This window comes from Coptis chinensis, chromosome 6 (genome assembly GCF_015680905.1).
Source record: "Coptis chinensis isolate HL-2020 chromosome 6, ASM1568090v1, whole genome shotgun sequence".
NCBI classification, from domain to species: domain Eukaryota; kingdom Viridiplantae; phylum Streptophyta; class Magnoliopsida; order Ranunculales; family Ranunculaceae; genus Coptis; species Coptis chinensis.
The window spans coordinates 14249308-14268683 of record NC_141461.1 but is presented as its reverse complement, the minus strand read 5'-3'; the positions used below and the strand labels follow the sequence as shown (position 1 = coordinate 14268683).

The following is a 19376-nucleotide window of genomic DNA, read 5'->3' as shown; positions in this document are numbered from 1 at the left end:
GGATTTTGATTGAGTATGAAAATAGTAAGGAGTAAATGAGAAACTTGAGTATTTGATTGAGTATGAAAAAAAGAATAAGGAGTAAATGAGAAACTTGAGTATTCTATGTAGAGATATTTGAAATTTTGATATATTTCAAATTATTGAGTGAAATATGTTTGTAAACCCTAAACCCCAAACTAGTTTATTAATCACAATTGAAAAAAAATTTGAAAATAACAAGTTTAGATATAAAAAAAAATTATTATTTTAGATTTGGATAATTGAGTGAAATATATTTGAAATTAAAATTTTTTTTTTTGTCGGTACGAAATTCGTAAACCCTTAACCCTAAACCCTAAACCCCAAACCCCAAACCCCAAACTAGTTTATGATTCACAATTTTGAAAAAGAAAATGGAAAATAACAAGTTAGATATAAAACAAATTATTATTTCGAATAATTAAGTAAAATATGTTGGTACAAAATTTGTAAACCCTGAACCCTAAACCCCAAACCCCCAAACTAGTTTATGATTCACAATTTAAAAAAGAAAATATAAAATAACAAGTTTAAATATAAAACAAATTATTATTTTGAATAATTGAGTGAAATATATTTCTACGAAATTCGTAAACTTTGAACCCTAAACCCTAAACCCCAAACCCCAAACTAGTTTATGATTCACAATTGAAAAAAAAATGAAAAATAACAAGTTTAGATATAAAACAAATTATTATTTTAGATTTTGACATGTTTGATTACATTATTTTAGATTTTGGCATGTTTTAACTTGGTTATATAGATATTATGTCATAACAGATAAAGAATGCATAGTGAATGTAATTGTATTGTTTCTAACCCAATTTTTTAAATATGATTTCAATTTTTCTAATTTAATTGGGTTATATGTGTTGATAATTGATCATTACTAATTCAATTTTGCAGATCATTGTTTAAATAAAATATTGTACAATTATGATCGGTTAATGATTTTGTATTATAAGAAAAGTGTTCGGTGTTTATGTATAAAAAAGTATAATTGGTGTTTATATAATCAATTTTTATTGGTTAATCAGGAATTTCCTTGGTTTAGAACTTCTTAATAATTTTAGTCCAAACGACTCCCCCAGGTTGTCCCCATAGAAGCCCGAAACGACCCAGCCATACTATTTGCATGTGATACCAAACGACCTGGTCAGACCGTTCTATGGAAAAAACAGAGAGCTCTGTCTCAAACGATATGGCCAAACCATTTGAATATAGTACCTAGTATATACTCAAACGACACGATCAGACCGTTCCATGGAGATTCCAGGAGCCAATTCTCAAACGACAAGCTCAAACAGCGTTGATGTACACCAGAACGACATGGTGAAACCGTTTGAGTGTACACTGTACACTCAAACAACCCCGAAGGTTTCGTTATGGTGAGACTAGTTGAATTGGTTGTTGGGCCTGGGCTTTGATGGCAAACTTGTAAAATTTATTGTTTTTTTGGAGGGTTGCCAAATCCAATTTGATGAGTTCCCAATTAAACTATATTTTTAAATTTTAGATTTGGAGTTTGTCCAACCCAAACCCACCCTCACCTATATAACAGGTTACCCAACAGGTGACCTGCTAAACTAGAGGGTCAATTTTGGATCGGATTCACAGATAACTTGTATGCAAAATATTTAGGGTCCTGTTACTGCTAGACTCCAATTTGTGTTGGGTAGACCCCGAGTTGGGCCGGGGTCTGCCCATTGTGTTGGGCACAACTTGGACTCGTACACCCCCCAACCAAATATCCAAGAAACCAGAAAACTGGCTACCACCTTTATCCTTCAAACCCTCTTCGCGATTTCTCTCACCAAAATCAAACCCACGATCTCGATCAAGCTCGATCTCGATCTCGATCAAACCCACCATTAGTGAGTTTCAATTACTGATCAAACCCACCAATTAGCTATCTTTCAATTACTATTGGTAAGCTCGATCTTTTTTTCAACTAGCTCGATCTTTTTATTGGTATCCTTCAAACCCACCAATTAGCTATCCTTCAAACCCACCAATTAGCTCGATCTTTTTATTGGTAAGTTGATCAAACCTACCAATTATGTATCTTTCAATTACTGCTCGATCTCGATCAATTGGTGGTTTTAATTACTACTCGATCTCGATCAATTAGTGGTTTCAAATCAATTGGTGGTTTCAATTACTGCTCGATCTCGATCTCGATCCCAAGCTCTTCTATCAATACCAATTTCAAAGTGAGTTTTTCCTTTCAAAGTGAGTTTTTTCATACATTGTAGTTTGAGTGTTCAAGGTGTTTGTTTATACATTGTACATTGTATTTGGTTGGTTCATACAAGTCAAAAAACAATGCCGTAGTTCATACCTATTAGATATATTTTTGCAAGAACCGTTACTTTGGAAGACTATAGTTGGTGAGACCGTTGATGAGTCCGGAGGGTCGATCATTAGTTCCGATAATCCGAAATGGATTGAACCTTGTTCGAATCTACTAGGTTTATAGATGATGATGATGATGAGAGAGTTGAGTTGAGAAGGAAGGTTTCTACTGAGTTTTGGTCTGATTCCAGTAGCGATGAGTCAACTATTATCATGTCTTTTAATAATCTGTAACTTGGCAGCTACTTGTTTGAAAACTGCTCTTAAGTTTCACATGTTTGGATATGTTCAATTTGTTCCAATAATTTTTGGTTATATGCGTGCCCATTTGTTTGTGTTTTCCTCTACTAGTAGGACTTATAAGATATTAATATAGTAGACTATGCTAAGAAGAGCTATGCTTCTTGGAGGAACTTTAGTTGTAGGTTATAACTTAATATCAGTGAGGTTCTTAGAGTGTTTTACTACCTTGCTTGATTGAACCACCGATGCGGATGATTGTTGAGTACAATTATATCTTTATTACGTGGACCATTTGGTTGAAACCGGAAAAAAAAAAAAAAACGATTTAGATTTTAGAGCATATTATCGTAGTTGAAAATGTAGACTATGGGGTTCGTCTCTCACCTTCCTACTATTAGAAAACTGAGATTTGATTCTATTGTAACTTAATGGGAAGTTGCTGTACAATAACTTCTGGTTTGTGGTATGGTTTGTTACACTATGCTGACTTCCTAAATGGAGAAGAAAGTTGAGGCTTTGTTGTTGACTTTAAATTTGATTATGTTCACTCATTTATATGATTGTTATTATTGTTTCTCATGATTTTGTCAAACACAAAACTTTATAGAGCTTGTTCTTCTAGTCCATAAGTTAGAATGTATATATGTCCAATTTTGATTTTGACTCCTGTAAGTTTTACCTTTCACAAAATATTTTTGTTTAATAGTGGCGTTGTAAACTTGATATTGGCTTTCATACCTTCTTTTTCTAACCATTCCATTCGACATCTCCTATCTTCTCTTGTTCCTTGTTAACTAAGCAATTTACTGATAAACACTTACAAGTTTATCACTTCCTTGGCCACTATGGGTTCCTCTACTTTCTTGATCACTGCCATGGGTTCCTTCACTTCCTTGGCTACTATGGGATCCTTCACTTCCTTGGCTACCATAGCTTCCTTTACTTCCTCGGCTACCATAGCTTCCTTTACTTCCTCGGCTACCTCAACATTGTCAATTATCTTGGGTGGTAACTTATACTCGAGTTGTATCTTGACTTCAGGGTTGTCGAATGCTGAAAATGGATAAGTCCGGTAAAGACCGGCCAATCCCTTGAAAGCAATCCTTCCATCGACAGGATTGTCGATAGACATTTCATTCAAACTAACCCAGATTAACATCTCCTTTATCTTGACACCACCAATTTCCTCGATCTTATACTTATCAACATAGGCAGTGATCTCGTACCATATATGGCCCTGCCTTCCAATCTTCTCAAACTTGTGTTCTATTTTATTCTTTTGCTTTAGCCATACAAAGCCCGATTATCTTCCATGTAACCATATTCTAGTATGTCTCTCAATGGAAGGAGGCCGGCCAAGGCAGTCCCACTTCCTTGAGCAAGAACTTGCTTCTCTCTTTTCCTTCCTCATCTCCAAAGCAAAGGTCACCTTGGCTCTCATTTCTTTTGTGATCACAACCATTTTCTCTCTCTTTTCTCTGTTGAGTGTGTTTAGAATGAAAAGGAGATGTTGTTTGTGGGGCACCAAGGGGGTGTTAATATAGTGGAGAAGTTGCAAGTTTGGACTACTTTCTCAAAAGAACTACCGGTCTACCACAAACAAACTTTCTTTGTTAATTGTTGGTGATGAAGCAAACAAGTAAAATTAAAAGAGAAGGCTTCAGTATTTGTAGACTATGTTTGGCCATAGAATTAGAGGAAGCTATGGATATGCATGTTTTAGACTTTAGTTAGTGAACTCCAAAGTTAATAAACACTTACAAGTTGAATGTCTTAGTATTAGAAGTTGTGCATTTGCTTGTTAGTATTAGAAATTGTGAATTTGCTTGTTAATAAACAATTTGAATTAGTTGAATGTCTTATTTTTAACTCCTATTTATTTTGTAGCAATGCCTAGAACAAAAAATGTGAATGTGAAGAATGTAGCAAAAAGTGTTTTCACGGGTGCTAAGAAGTTGTTAGGTGGGGGGAGTAATAGTTCGGGTCGCGAAGAGCCTGAGAAAAAGAGAGAAAGGGCAACAACCACCTCGGCATCAGTCCGTAAAGGGGATCGGAAAGCGGATGATCCCAGTAATGTAGTAAGTGGTGTAGAGTTAGGAAATCAAAAGAGGAAGAAAGCGATTCCCAGTTCCGATGATGATGTAGATGTAGATTTAGATTTAGATTTAGATTTAGATGAAGATGAAGATGTAGATGTAGATGTAGATGATGTAAATATGGATCGTGGGAAGAGTGTAGCTGTAAGTGATGGTGAAGAAGATGATAGTGAAGAAGATGACGAAGAGGGTGTTGATGATGCAGAAGAGGAGGACGCGGAGGATGAGGAGGACGCGGAGGATGAGGAGGAAGAGGAGGATGCTGATGACGAGGAAGTCCCTGTACCTGTACCTCCAGTGAATATTGTGAGAAAGTCCAATAATGACTTGGAGTTCCAGAGAAGCGTTTATGAAGGTGGCCCTCGTGTGTCACATCTGTTATATGACTATGCGGTGCACGTGGCTCGCGATATTTGGGAGGGGTAGGTAATATTATTATATATTGTCTATTAGTATTTAAATTTTGTATTACGAAACCTTGTGCATACATTAATACTAAGTTTTTGTTGTTTTAGGCGGAGCGAGGGGTGTTAAAGTGTCATGGGCACCTGAACAAGTTGGTACAATGGGATATTGTCGGAGAGTGTTCAGACTGTTCTAATTTTCATGTGGAGCTTCAAAGGACCGCTTATGTGCTCTGGTCTTAGGTGTATATAGGCATCGATCCCTGTGTTGGTCTCTCTGCGTTTGTGGAGAGGTGGCATCCGTGAGACCAACACGCTTCATATGCCGCGGAGGTGAGATGACAATCACGTTGGGCCGATGTTTCCCAATTCTTAGGAGTTCGATCGAGGAGGCAAAGCGGTGGATCGGGGACACCGATTTGACCCTAGAAACGATAAAAAGACTCCTCCACCAAGGTCTTGGCATACCCATGGACAAGATAGATCTTGGGAGATGAAATCCAATAAGTTCACTTCCAAAGTTAGGATGGATTTCTTGATGAAGCAGATTTCTTTGGGAAGGTGATGAGATGAAGATTTACGGGATGAAAATGGGGTTGTTGTGAAGAAGCGCCAACCCAAAAAGAGTTCGCGGTTTCTTTGTGAGAGCTTATTTGTTGTTTTTCTTTGGATGTACCGCCTTCACCGACATCGCCTCGAACTGCAGTTCCGTTTGTTATCCGAGGCCCTTATGAAATTTGCCGAGATCGAGACTACGGCGTGGGGGTGCGACCTTTTACCGGGCTTACTTGTACAAAGTCTTGGGACTGCCACAAGTGCCAAGGTGAAGGGTGTTTCGTGCTATTTCACTCTCCTACGGTTATTAGTTTTTTGTTTTTCTTTTCAATGTCAATTTTATCTATCTATTACAATATTAACCGGGTGTCTATATTAATCTAGGCATGGATTTATGAGTACTTCCCGTGTTCGTGCCATTCCCAAACGATGACTATCGGTTGAGCATGTCGCGTACTCATAAGTACTTTCGCTTACTTTCGATCTTTTATGCTAACAACAACAAATGCATTGAAGCATACCCGAAAGATGATTGATAATATGACTTGTACCGATGTAAGCATTTTTGTATATAAATAGTTTTATTTATTAATTAATATTATTAGTATGTGGTTAATGATTAATTTCCTCGATCATATGCTATTTGATAGGTTGAATGGTATCCCTATCTTTGAAGTCCGAAAGTTATACGGCCGGTGGATGAAATAGCATTTTTCGAGGGATTTATATGCTTTCTTGATAATGTCGAAGCAAAGTTACAATGTTTTGAGGGTTCTCGTCGGTTAGGTCATATCAGTTTGTACCTTCAGATCTCCCAAGATCAAAGACCTCGACGCGAACTATTTCCGAACGCGGGTACGATGTGAAATTTAATGTGTGTCTTCCTATTGGATTAAATGGCAGAATCACTTGATACAACTTGAACATCGAGAACCCATTCCGTCTTATCCATGGGAGTGTGTTAGTAGATACATGAGTTGGTACGAAAACAATAGTCATATTCGAATGACAAACCCTAATCATCTTAATCTCTACTCCCTACAGAGTCTTCCATATCATAATCTGGTGAGTTAATACTTTACAACGTTAGTTTTTTTTGTTTTTTATTTCGTTTTGTTTTGTTTTGGTATTTTATAAATGTAAATGTATATAATAATGTAGTTTTTCGTTTTAATTTTGACAGCACCCCGTCGTTGATGAAATTTCTCGTTTGCTCAATCAAGGCCTGCAATTGGGTGGGACTGCGATTCCAGACGATGCACGGAACGAGTTCATGGAGGCATACAATTTGACCCGGTGCAAGTTCATTGGCAGACGATATCGTTAATGAGCATTGGATTTAGCAATGTTGAATTTGGTTAGTTTAGGGTTTACTGTGTTGAGCATTGGCAGTCTTGTTGGAAGTCTTGTTGGAAATGTGTTATAGAGCATTGGCAGTCTTGTGTTGGAAGATAACTTACTCTTGTGTTGGAAGAGAATGATGTAACTTACTCTTAGTTAGTTATGTTAAACTAAGTTCTAATTATTTACTTGTTATTTATGTGAATGGTTTGTTTGTCAGTTCTTAATCTTATGTTTAGTTTCCTCATAGAGTTCTGAAAATTTCTTCAAGGATGGCAGTGATTTGTTCATCACTGAATTGAACCCGTTTACAAAGATTACCAGATATGACATTTCTTGTGTTGAGTCCTCCGTCTTTGTTATTGTCAAATTTTTGGAATATCTTCTTCACTTTCTCCACTCTCATTTCTCTTATGCCATGTATAAAACATTGATCAATTGCCAAAACACGAAACATCTATTTTTTTGCCAAAACACGAAACAACACGCAACATCTGTTTTTTGACTTTTTTTTTTTTTTGACGGTTGGGCGGCCACACCGCTTGGACTTAGTCCCAAATGGTGTGCCCACACCGTCCAAGAGGCAAAAACAGCAAAGCCATTTTTTTTTTCAAGTTTTAGTCTCAAACGCCACCGTTTGAGACTAAGTCCAAACGGTGTGGCACCGCTCAAATGCCAAAAAAAGAGAAATCGTTTTGCCAAGTTCAAATCTCAAACGACATGGCCACACCATTTGGGGCCTAGTCCAAACGGTGTGGCCATGTCGTTTCAGACTAATTACAAACGACATGGCCACACCATTCAAGAGGCAAAAAAAATAGCAAAGTCATTTTTTTTTCCAAGTTTTAGTCTCAAACGACATGGCCACACCGTTCAAGTGCCAAAAAAACAGAGAATTTTTTTTGCCAAAAGTCATTTTTTCCAAAATCAAACAAACATACATACATCCATACAATTAATTCGACAAAAAAATACCATCAAATTTAAGAAAATTGTATCAAAAAACCAAATTACAATTCCAACCACATGAACATTAATTACATAGACTTATTCCTAGTCAACATCTATTATTGGTATTTCGACCCATCATTAGTGTGCTCGTCTTCCAATACTAAATTGGGAATGTTCAATGTCAGAAATTGCGCTTTGTCTTGCTTGTAATGCAATCCCAACTATCTGCAATTAAGTGTCGAGAGCTCTACACCATCTTTGCATCGGTTTTGGAACCGGACAATCATCAACAAGTTCAACATGGACAAAATGACATCCCTAGACAAAGCGGTACCCAACACTTTCTTTACTCTCTCCGGGATTTGCTTGGGTTCTCGATTCGGCAAAATAAGATGGCGGGATATATACTTCCTAAATGTACGAGGATGACATTAAATCTCGAAGCAAATAGATATCCAAAGAAAGGGCATGCTCATCCACTTACGAGGGGTGCCCAACCGCATTCATGGGAAATTGTAGGTTTCAATGCCTAATCTCACTGTGAGTGTACAATGTACAGTATAGGGGGAGGTTGTCATTAAGTTCTTGTAATAACTCATTTCTCATCCACGACCACTCTTTCTAACTTTTTCCTAGTGCAATGCACATTGCAATGCACATTGCTCTATACCCGCAATTGCAATCACCCACAGGGTCATCCACTTTAACAATATATTTGTGCAGTTCTTTTGGAATGTCCAAACCGTAATGTCTCGGCTCCCTCAGGATGCCAATGTCTAACTTTTGAGGTGATTTTTGAGAAGAGTTATTCCGTGGTGTGGTTGTTTTAGGTGGTAAAGGTGATTTTTGAGAAGAGTTATTCCGTGGTGTAGTTGTTTTAGGTGGTAAAGGTGACTTTTGAGAAGAGTTATTCTGTGGTGTGGTTTTTTTTTGTGGCAAAGGTGGTTTCGGAGAAGACTTCTCTGCAGGAGGGTTTGGAGTAGCTTGGAATTTATGAGAAGGCTTGGAATTTGGCGTACATTCCGATTGTTGCGACGAGACCCACTCTTCATGCTCACGTTGGGAATGTTCAAAACCAGATGAATCTCGCTTTGAAGAGTTCTCATCCTCAGTTGGAAGTTTTCTCTTGCAGCTACCCTTAGGCCGACCTTTGGTTTTTGCCTCCTCATGAGGTGGTTATAGCCATGTAGTTTATGGCACAGCAATCTCCATAAGTTTTCTAACCATAACCCTCTGCTCTTCTTCAGAAGCCATTTCATACCTTTTCATAAACATATCCATCGAAGGTCTACAATCGGGACCAACACCCACCGACACACTTGGAAAAACAGACAGAGTTTTCCAAAAGGGATCGATAGCACTCAAAGATATGGAACGTTCTTGCTTTTGAAGTTCAATGATTTCGTGAGCACATGACAATCCATGGTAGTGCGCAAAATAACACCCCCACAAATGAACTTCGAGTCTTTAGCGGCCGACGGCTTACATGGGTATCTAGTTCTTCATAAAGCAAGTCCAAACATTTTCTTGAGACCAAGTTTCTAAGTTCACGAAATAAAGGAATCCGGTAGTGGTCTTTGGTTTACAATCGGACTCTTCTCGAACGCACCTCTAATCTCGGGCATTTGGATCTCTAAAATCGGGTGGATCAAGTAAAACATACTTAGAAAATCATGTCCGTTTGTGTTTCCTAGAACACGCGTTTCACGAGCATGAGACCGCGACTCTATTAGTCGTTGTACTCCCAAAGTGAATGTGATTGATCGTCAACAACATACGAATCGATCCTTGTAAGGCAACCAAGTCTCGCGGATAACTAACAAAATTGGAGTACTCAACCCTATAGTGTTTTTCCAAAGCAAAGAATTCTACGGTTGAAGATATCCACGGTCCTCGATTTCACTCTGGTGTTCCACGAGAACCGGCTTTATCTACTAGTTACGTGGTGGGAAAAAATCATTGCATTTCTCAAGGGCCATATAGATATGCCATCTACGAGATGCTTGTGCGCGGCGTCGAGAAACACAATATCAGCAAAGACTCATCAAGGCCAAGTCCCCATCCGACACGATCCGCGGATGGCCTTTCTTCACCCAAAGAAACCATTAAACCGACGCAAAAAAGCCACTCATAGTCTATCGTTTTTGGATTGGAGCAACACTTGACAGACCGTGAAAGACTTCCGTGGTTGAAGTCACCCCCACAAACCGCATAAAGGCCACCGATACTTATTGGTTTTGTAGGTCGCGTCTATGATGAAAACTTTTGAAAAGTCCGAGCCATTTTAACACCGTCCGGATGGGCCCATAACAATCCGTTATCTCATCCGTATTCATATCCTCTCTCACCTCCTCGAAATAATGGTTTTACGCTAACAACTCACGCAATCTCGTGCATTTCGCGGCGATCGTTCATATCCAATGTCCTCACCTTGTGCCTGGCATTGTAGACTTGATATATGCTAGATAGGTTATCAGGAAACCTATGTCTGATGGACTTCAAAACTTCTTTAGGTTTAACTCCATTTTGAGTCATCTCTGACAAGAACTCGAATTGTGGAACAGTCAGTCGAGTAGCAAATGCATGTCCTTCAAGGGTGTTCACTAATGGATGGTTGTGAACACCATTAAGAACGACAATTTTCCAACTATCAACAGTGCCGCGTTGGAAAATACATCTTAACTTAAATGGACATCCACGTTTCATGGTTCCCGTATTTCTCTTATTAACTTTCTCTGCTTTTTTGTGTGAACGATACACGCCCAAACTTTCGCAATCTAAATCCAGCCTTGGTACTCGGTTCCCGTTAGCATTCTGCGACTTTCCAATTACCACAACCACATTACATTGTTTTCCCCGAGCAGTTGCCCAACCAATTACGTCACTACGTGTATGAAATACCTAAAGATATGAAAGAAAACAACAATCAATAAACTAATATAATTTCATTTAGAAAATAAAAAAAAGTGAAAACAATGCCTACTATGTACCTCTTCCGTAGTAAATATTTACATTTTGTATCCATTGAAAGCGGTTGAACATCATCCACGCCATTCGAAGTTTCCGAGTTCTCAAACACACCCAAGGATCCTAAATAAAGAACAGTTGTTAATTGATGTTTGGCTTAAGTACCAAATGCCACAAACGACATGGCCACACCGTTTGGGACCTAGTCCAAATGGTGTGACCATGTCGTTTTAGATTAACTTCAAACGGTGTGGCCACACCGTTCAAGTCGCAAAAACCGACAAATCGTTTTTCCAAATTCAAATCCCAAAACGACATGGCCACATCATTTTGGACCGGTCAGACGGTGTGACGAGACCGTTTGGTGTTAAATACAAACCACGACCTAGCAATTCGTCGTTTAATTACTACATGCATAGTTATTACATGCATAATTATTACATGTATAATCAATCATATACATCAATAATTCCTACATGCATAATTATTACATGTATAATCACTATACACATCAATAATTCCTACATGCATAATTACTACATGCATAATTATTACATGTATAATCACTTTATTCCTACATCAATAATTCCTACATGCATAATTACTACATTCATAATTACGTTTAATTTAGATTTACCTTATTCTTATTAAATGCATCATCATCCATTTCTCTATTTTCTTCACTTTGAACTTGTTCTACATTTTCTTCTTGAATGGGGTCACTTGGAACTTGTTCTATATTTTTATTCTTGAATGGGGTCATGATGCATTACATTTTCTTCGTTGTGGGTATCTTCATGTTCTAAAATGGGGTTGGGCTCTTCCATTAGTGTTTAGTGTTAGGGTTTAATTGTTGGGTTTATAGTTTTTATGGTGGAAGAGAAAAGAATTTTGAAGAAACCCTCATTTTGGGTCCTTTCCATCAACAAGTCAAATTTTACTTTGGTTTCCTTGTTTGGGGTCCCCAACACAAAACAACTTTTGGGACCAATGACACATTTGTAATAAGTATTTTAGTTTTTGGGGTCTGCCCAACACAATATGGGGTCCGGCAGTAACAAGTACCAATATTTATTATTTCACGATTTTATTTATATATAGATGAGGAGGGATCTATATACAACATTTTTTAAACAACAGTTTATACAACACTCTTTTATAAATTGAACCAAGAATTAATACTTTGTGGGTATGATCTTACCATTATAGAGATCATATCTACAAAATTTCATATCATTCCAAAATCTCTAACCATCATATATGATGTAATACAAACTTTGTAGTACATAATTTTTTCAATTCTCTATCAACACAATTTTACTAATTAAAACTCTATTTGCTATTGTGGTGGCATGGGGTGTCACGATGATAGTTCATTGTTGTAGTAGCTCATAGCCTCATACTCATGTCACACGATATTACTGCAACTGCAAAAACAATTGCTGGAGTTGCATTGTTAAACTACTCGAAGTATGCACTTTTAGTTCAATGTGTTTCACTGTACTAGCCGTAATCAAATATCAATGAAGACACTAAGGTCATGAAATTGTTAGTTGCTAGACATCAATACATACTAAACGTAGAGAACTACCCATGACATTGTTATTATGAACTTTTGTCGTGTCTACCTCACTGAATAACCATTGATATGAAACTTTGTTATTTCAAGTTTTTCTAATTTTTACTAACTTTATAGTTGATTCTACCTTCAAATTATGCAACTTATTGGGTTTTGATATATTTAGTTTCAACTGCATTTTGATAGTGAGGCGAACAAATGTTGGGAACTTTTTTTGTTTTGAATGAAGTATGAACGGTGAACAATTACTGTTTATACTATATAACCGGTTATACTAGGTTGTTTATTATTTCGTACTAGGAGTATAATTAAACTTTCATATGCCCGAGCCGTTTTTAATTTCGCGTAATATACTTGATATTTTATCTACCCGCTCAATAATAAAAAAAAAAATGTCCTTTAGAATTACTTTTTCCCCTATCTGTCCGAGAGACTCACTCTCTGTACTAATTAATACAAAGGTGAGAACCTGAGAACCATAAGATCAGGTAGTAACTAAACCATGTTGATCACAATGTAACAATAAACCAGATATTTGTATAATGTATAATTCATGCACAGCAAAAAAGTTTTGTTTGCAACAGATGTTTGCATAACTGTACAAGTTGGCCCTAAATACTAATGTTGAGATTAGTTTAATGTGATACCGAGCCATTTTTCATATATAAAACTATACTAGCTAACCAAACCAATGTTTCTTATCCTCAGAGACACGATGGACCAAAGTGAAATACTCATTTGTTTTGAACTTTCCCAAATTACATTACATAATGTATCAATGAAACAAATTTCATGACATGAAAAGTGCACTTAGAGAAGAAAAAGACCTCAACAGGCGACTCAAGAAACTCAATCTCAACTCTTGGAGGGTGAATTGGTCACTGGAAGGTGGGAAACGACAATATTAGAATAAGAGAGGCAAAAGCCGATTACTGAGAAACATAAGGATGGCTTAATATACCTTGCTGAACTTCACATCAAGGCTAAAGATGACACGGATTTTAGAGTTGGGGTTGTTTCATTTCGATATTAGGGGAGTTCATGCATCCAGGCGACAAATAACAATCACCATTATGGGGATTTAGATACAGTGCGTGGTTCAAGCCAACTCTTCAGGATCATCGAATTCAGTTAAACAGTTACAATTAAAAGAAAAGACTCAAACCCCTATGAGAAACAGTTAACCTGGCCCGTTCTATGAGAAACTTAGAAAGACTCACTTCCACAAGTCCACCGTATCATAAAATTAAATGCATCACAGCTATACAAGTAGCTATCTACAAAACAAAAATGCACAAATTGAGGATGAAAGGTGAGGAGGCAAAAGAGTAACACTAATTATACTGAAGGCTAATTATTTGAAGGTTTTTGGAAAAAACAATCACCATCGGACACTCGGTGTCACTGTAGCTTCAAGATATATGTTCCTACCAGTCTAAATGTATAGTAGGTTTTGCAATATAACCGTTTCTAAAAATTAAATTAAAAACCTTAACATCCACCTACTTTGTGCGCCAAATGGTTAGATGTTCTGTGCAATTTGGGATTCCACACTTATATTATTTACGTAATATTCTGAACATAGCCAAAAAACTAATGCAGAACTGTCGAAGAAACGGTGAACATCCAAATCAAACATACAATATATGTACGCATATCATTATCTACAATAAGAATATTTACTCATAAATGCAACAGATAATATTTGGCAAGTAATACGTCTACTAAGGTGTAAACAATGTTATAAACAGGGATCACAGAAGATAGTCCTTGAAATATTGATATACAACCAGGGGTCCACCTAACTCCCCCCCCCCCCACTCGACACTCAAAAAAGATCGAAAAAATTCCTTCCCCCCCCCCAACCAACACACATGTGGAGCATACCCCTTCTATTCGCTATATATTACACATATGACAACATAAACATAGACAAACCTTTTGAGTTTTGACCCTTTTGTGTATACTTAACAAACCAGTTGTACTTTTTCAAATGAGTGGACTAGAATCATGCTTACAAGTACACCGTGCGCGCCATAGCTTTTCTATATAATAAAAAAAATATATATATAGAAAAGTTATGGTAAGCGCGTTGTAACTGTAGACGGGAATCTTAGCCACACATTTTAATTTTCCTGGCCGGGTGAGGGGCTAGTAAGTTACTCAAAAAGGCTAGGTAAAAAGTTAATTACAATATTGCATCTCCAATTTTCTCTCTGCTAGTTTCCCTAAACTCTCTCCCTATAAACACCTTATGAATCTACTACAATGCTTTTGTAGGCATACACACACTAGCAACAGATTTACAAGTATCTTATTCACTCATAAATAAGTAGAAAAAATAGCATAAATAACATTATACTAATTTTATTAGATATCACACCTTTATACAATAACAGTTGTCCAGCGACATTCATTATTACATAAGGTAAAATTCTCAAACAATTTCTATTCACCATCATCCCCACATAAAGTCTATCTACCATATGATTAAATAGAAGTTAGACTTGTTCTTTGCTCATTATATTTGACTAATAGAACTAAACGCAACAATACAAAGGTCTTTAAGAAAGATGTTGAGATACACTCTATTTCATCAGCTAAGGCAGAAAAGATGGCACCATCTAGTAAAATACTAAAAATGAAGTCTAATTAAGACTCAAAAGAAAATTGTAATGTATTAGGAACCTGAGTCATTGACCCCTCTCTATTAAAGTGATACCTTGTTGTACATATTCCTACAAATCTCATTGTTGCATTATATACCAGTTAATGAAAATCACTATCAATTTCGTCTCACATCAAATGGAAACATACTAGCAAAGAAAAAATTATAAAACCTAAATAATGAACCGAGTGTGTTACCATTATTACACTCGGGGTTGATGAGCCTTCGGACAATGTAAGCCTTCAGGAGGCGCATTGGTGAGACCCTTCGGGGTTGATGAGCCTTCGGGCAATGTAAGCCTTCGGGCTAGGGTCCTTCAATGTAACCAGTGTGGGTCTGCCTTAACCCTCTAAAAGAGTTACTGATCTCATTTAAAACAGGATTGCCAATCAAAAAAAAAATTGTTACACATAATTGAAGGTAATTTCAAATATTTACAAGAGATGTACCTGAGCAACAGAATGTGATGTATCATTAACTTTGAGTACGAAACCATCCAAAGGATCATAATCCCTAAGAAATATACCTGTAAAAAATCTGCCACAAAATACAACATCAAAAGGTGCCAATAGGAAAATTTGATATGAAAAACAGTTAATCCAATCCTTTTATAAGAGATACGAGGTCTTGTGAATCCAAGGGAACTATAGGATGGGAAGTGTATAAGGTTGCTCCTCCCGATTGGGAAGGCGGCAAAGGCCTATCTCTTTTTTGATCTAATTAACTTTACCATATAGGTTGTCGTTACCTAAATCTAACTCAAACTAAGTAAAAACAGAGCTCATAATCAGTCCAGCTAGTGCAGCATCTTAATTATTAGTTCTCCTATAACTGTAGCTAACAGCGTAGAGTGAACTTAAATAGCTAGTTTTTTTTTTTTTTTTTGACAAGTCAAATAGCTAGTTGTACTAATCTAAATATGAACATGTCATTTAGTGCGTAGTCTATAATTGTAAAATCCTTAATTAGTACTATCTCCAGTCTAATGTCTTAAGCGTCCACGGAGCAACTGCCACAATTGAGTTTCTAATAAGCTAACAAAGAAGGCAAATAATTAAATAAGGAATTGAAACTTCCAATTTAAAGTTGCATGAAAAGAACCAAAGCACAAGTTCCTATCACTTCATGAATTGAAGTTCTTGCTGTTTCAGTAATGTAAATGAGGTCTCCTTTAATTATTTTAAACTACCCAGCAAGTCTAACTAACTCACTACCATAAAAATCTAAATCAAACCCTCAAGCTTACAGTAAACTACTTTTTCCTAACCGTTAGCATCTTTTTACATCTCCTTGGATCCGACCAAAGAATGGAAGTCATTCTTTTCCCCTTAACCATCCGCAAGCCCATCCATTCCTACCAATGTTTAAATATCCTTACATAAGAAGCATGAAGTGGTAGCCTTTATGCATGAGGTGGTAATTCATACCAGGTAAGGTAAGGTAAGGTAAAGGCGTCATTTTTTTTTTTTTTTCTGTTCCCTAAAACTTAGACTATCAGCTCTCTTCTATATTCAAGAAGGTGTACTCCCCTTAGATGGACACCTCCACCTTAATACCAAATGTGAGCTGTAGGCCCAACTCTTTCTGCTTACATCAAACTTGTACGTCACCTCATGGTATACATGCATTAGCATGTTAAAAATTAACCAAAAATGCAACAACGAAATAATATAAGCTAAGGTGGTCTGATCCCCAATGGCCATACAATGTTCTGATGTTCAATTAACTAATAAAAGAATAACCATTTTTAAAAACTTCAAAACCTAAACATCCACCTAGAGTCAGAACAACAAAGAAATGAAGTAAATAAAAGAAAAATTATGACAAATGGTTTGATGTTTTGTGCAATTTGGGATTCCACACTTACTAAAAAAACGGCATTAGTTTTTATGATACATCCTGAACACAGCCAAAAAACTAAGGCAGAAACTGTGGAAGAAACAAATCAAACATACAATATGTCTACAAGTATCATCATCTACAATAAGAACATTTACCCATAAATGCAACAGATAATATTTGGCAAGTAATACATCTATTAAGGTGTAAACATTGTTCTAAACAGGGATCACAGAATATAGTCTTTGAAATATTGGTATACTATACTACCAGGGGTCATCCACCTAACTACCACTCTCCACTAGAGGTTTTAAAATAATAATAATAATAATAATAAAAATAATAAATAAATTTACAACACACCCCCACCACCCCCCCCCCCACCCACACGAACCCTATCCTTTCCATTATCTATATATTGCACATACGTAACATGCACAGTCAATGTATCCTAATGGTTGCTGCGAGTTCCAGTGAGTTCAATCCATATGCCATTTGGAATTTCATATACATATATTATGCCAGTGTGTAGTGTTCACAGGACTTAACTGCCAATTCCAAAGATAGTAAATCTCGTTCAAAGAAGAAGACCACTCTAATAACAACCTGTTACATATACCTACCTAAAACAGTTCAAACCACCTATAGGTATTTCGAATAAAGTTTCAATCCATCAGTCTAAAACACATTGAATAAATATGATTGACAATAGTCATAAATCAATTCATGTATTTCCAATATAATTTCTAGCATATTCATTTTTTTTTGGTATGTATACACTCATTTGTTCAAACTTTTTCATATGTTCATTCTACTTAGTTAATTATGCCTTCCACAGTTGCATTCTAATATATCATCAAAGTTTCAAAAAACACATGAATTGAATAAAAAGGAAAATAAATCAAACAAATTAATTTTGAAATTTCACATTGGCCACACCAATTTAAATAAGATGAAATCAGCTAACCTGAAGAAAAGGCAAAAATTGTGAATGAATCTTCCCAAGGGCAAAAGTGGGGGTGTCCACAAGTATAAAAATATTCACTATACCAATGTGCTGAGATCGATTCTAAGCTCACCAATGGTGCAGGAAAAAACTATAAAAATGTATGTACTACAATATTGAGGATTCGTTTCCATCAGACTAGTAGCTTAATAAGAAAATGCTTTATCTCTTTTCTTGACAAAAGAAAATGCTTCATTGTTCATACCTCAAGATAATAACCACAGTAGGTTGCTATCAGTTAAGCAGTCCCAGACGCTGGTTTTAAATCGGATGAGTAAAGAATGGAGACTTTATATTCTTTCGACAATCGATCAGCCACCTTCAAGAAAGAAAGTACCCAATCCAGTATGAATAAAGGAAAAGGATCTCCAAAAATATACACTAAGCATCAATAACTTACTGCTTCTGCGTGTTGTCCCCCAACCTCATTTAGTTCGGCATCCAGATGTCCCTAATAAAAAAATAAGCTATTAGAAAATTGACACATGAACAAGTTAGATCGTGGTATTCGAATCGTCCTATACTTCCCCTAGATTTCTCATTTTCTCTCCTCTCTAAATCAACATCACCACCAATTTTACCATTGATGATGAAGAATAATAATTTTCGACCAGTAAATTGGTACAAGTTGATTATGAGAACTCTACAAGTTGATAAAATGCTTCAAAAATCTCTTGAACCCACAACTCATTCAAGTTTAGCTCTCACGTACACAAGCTCACCTTCTGACCCATCTCCTTTTCCTGGCAATACACCTGCACCAACGCTTTTAATACCTTTAACTCTTCAAGCCCACATTCACGCCTCATTAATCAAAGACAACAAAAGTCTGCATTCGAAGAACACCCGGCTTTAATAAATCCTGAAGTTACCAATGTTTATGAATTGGAAATTTAAAATTAAAGCAGAAAATAAGGACAGACCATGAAAAGAGGAAGAAGGCTGTTCACGAGAGATTGGGGTTTGGATGGGTATTTCATCCTATGCTCTGGTGTATGGGACTGTTGTCTTTGTTCGGTCCAGAAATACGTTTCTACATATTGAACCAAACACTTGCCTATCAAAAAAAACCAAACACTCAAAAATGTGCCCATTCATGGAAAATGAATTTCGGCAGTTCATTTTCAACGAATTTTATCAGACAATATTTGGTTAACCAATCACAGCTTATATAGCCTTTCTTCCTCTTTTCATGGAAAATACTGGTTCTCTCGTAAATAAGAAAAGCAACTTACTTTTATTTTAATCAAGATGATCGGGATAAAGAATATGTTTTCCATTTTTCTGTTTTCTCAAAAGAACCAAACCGGGTTTATACTTTCCAAAGAAAACAGTTAGCCGAATCTTTTAT

General features: G+C 36.5%; 1 long non-coding RNA gene across 3 annotated transcripts; it reads right to left on the bottom strand.

Moving 5' to 3' along the window:
* Positions 1-15164: 15164 nt before the first annotated feature.
* On the bottom strand, positions 15165-19376 carry LOC147491618 (uncharacterized). Of its 3 annotated transcripts, XR_015199041.1 has the most exons (7): positions 19261-19354; positions 18949-19082; positions 18748-18854; positions 18426-18476; positions 18231-18344; positions 15630-15717; positions 15165-15541 (listed from the first exon to the last, which is right to left on the bottom strand). It is a non-coding gene; the product is annotated as an uncharacterized LOC147491618 (long non-coding RNA). The 3 variants fall into 3 exon arrangements; XR_015199040.1 differs by lacking the exon at positions 18949-19082 and having other exon boundaries at positions 19261-19376; XR_015199039.1 differs by lacking the exon at positions 19261-19354 and having other exon boundaries at positions 18949-19240.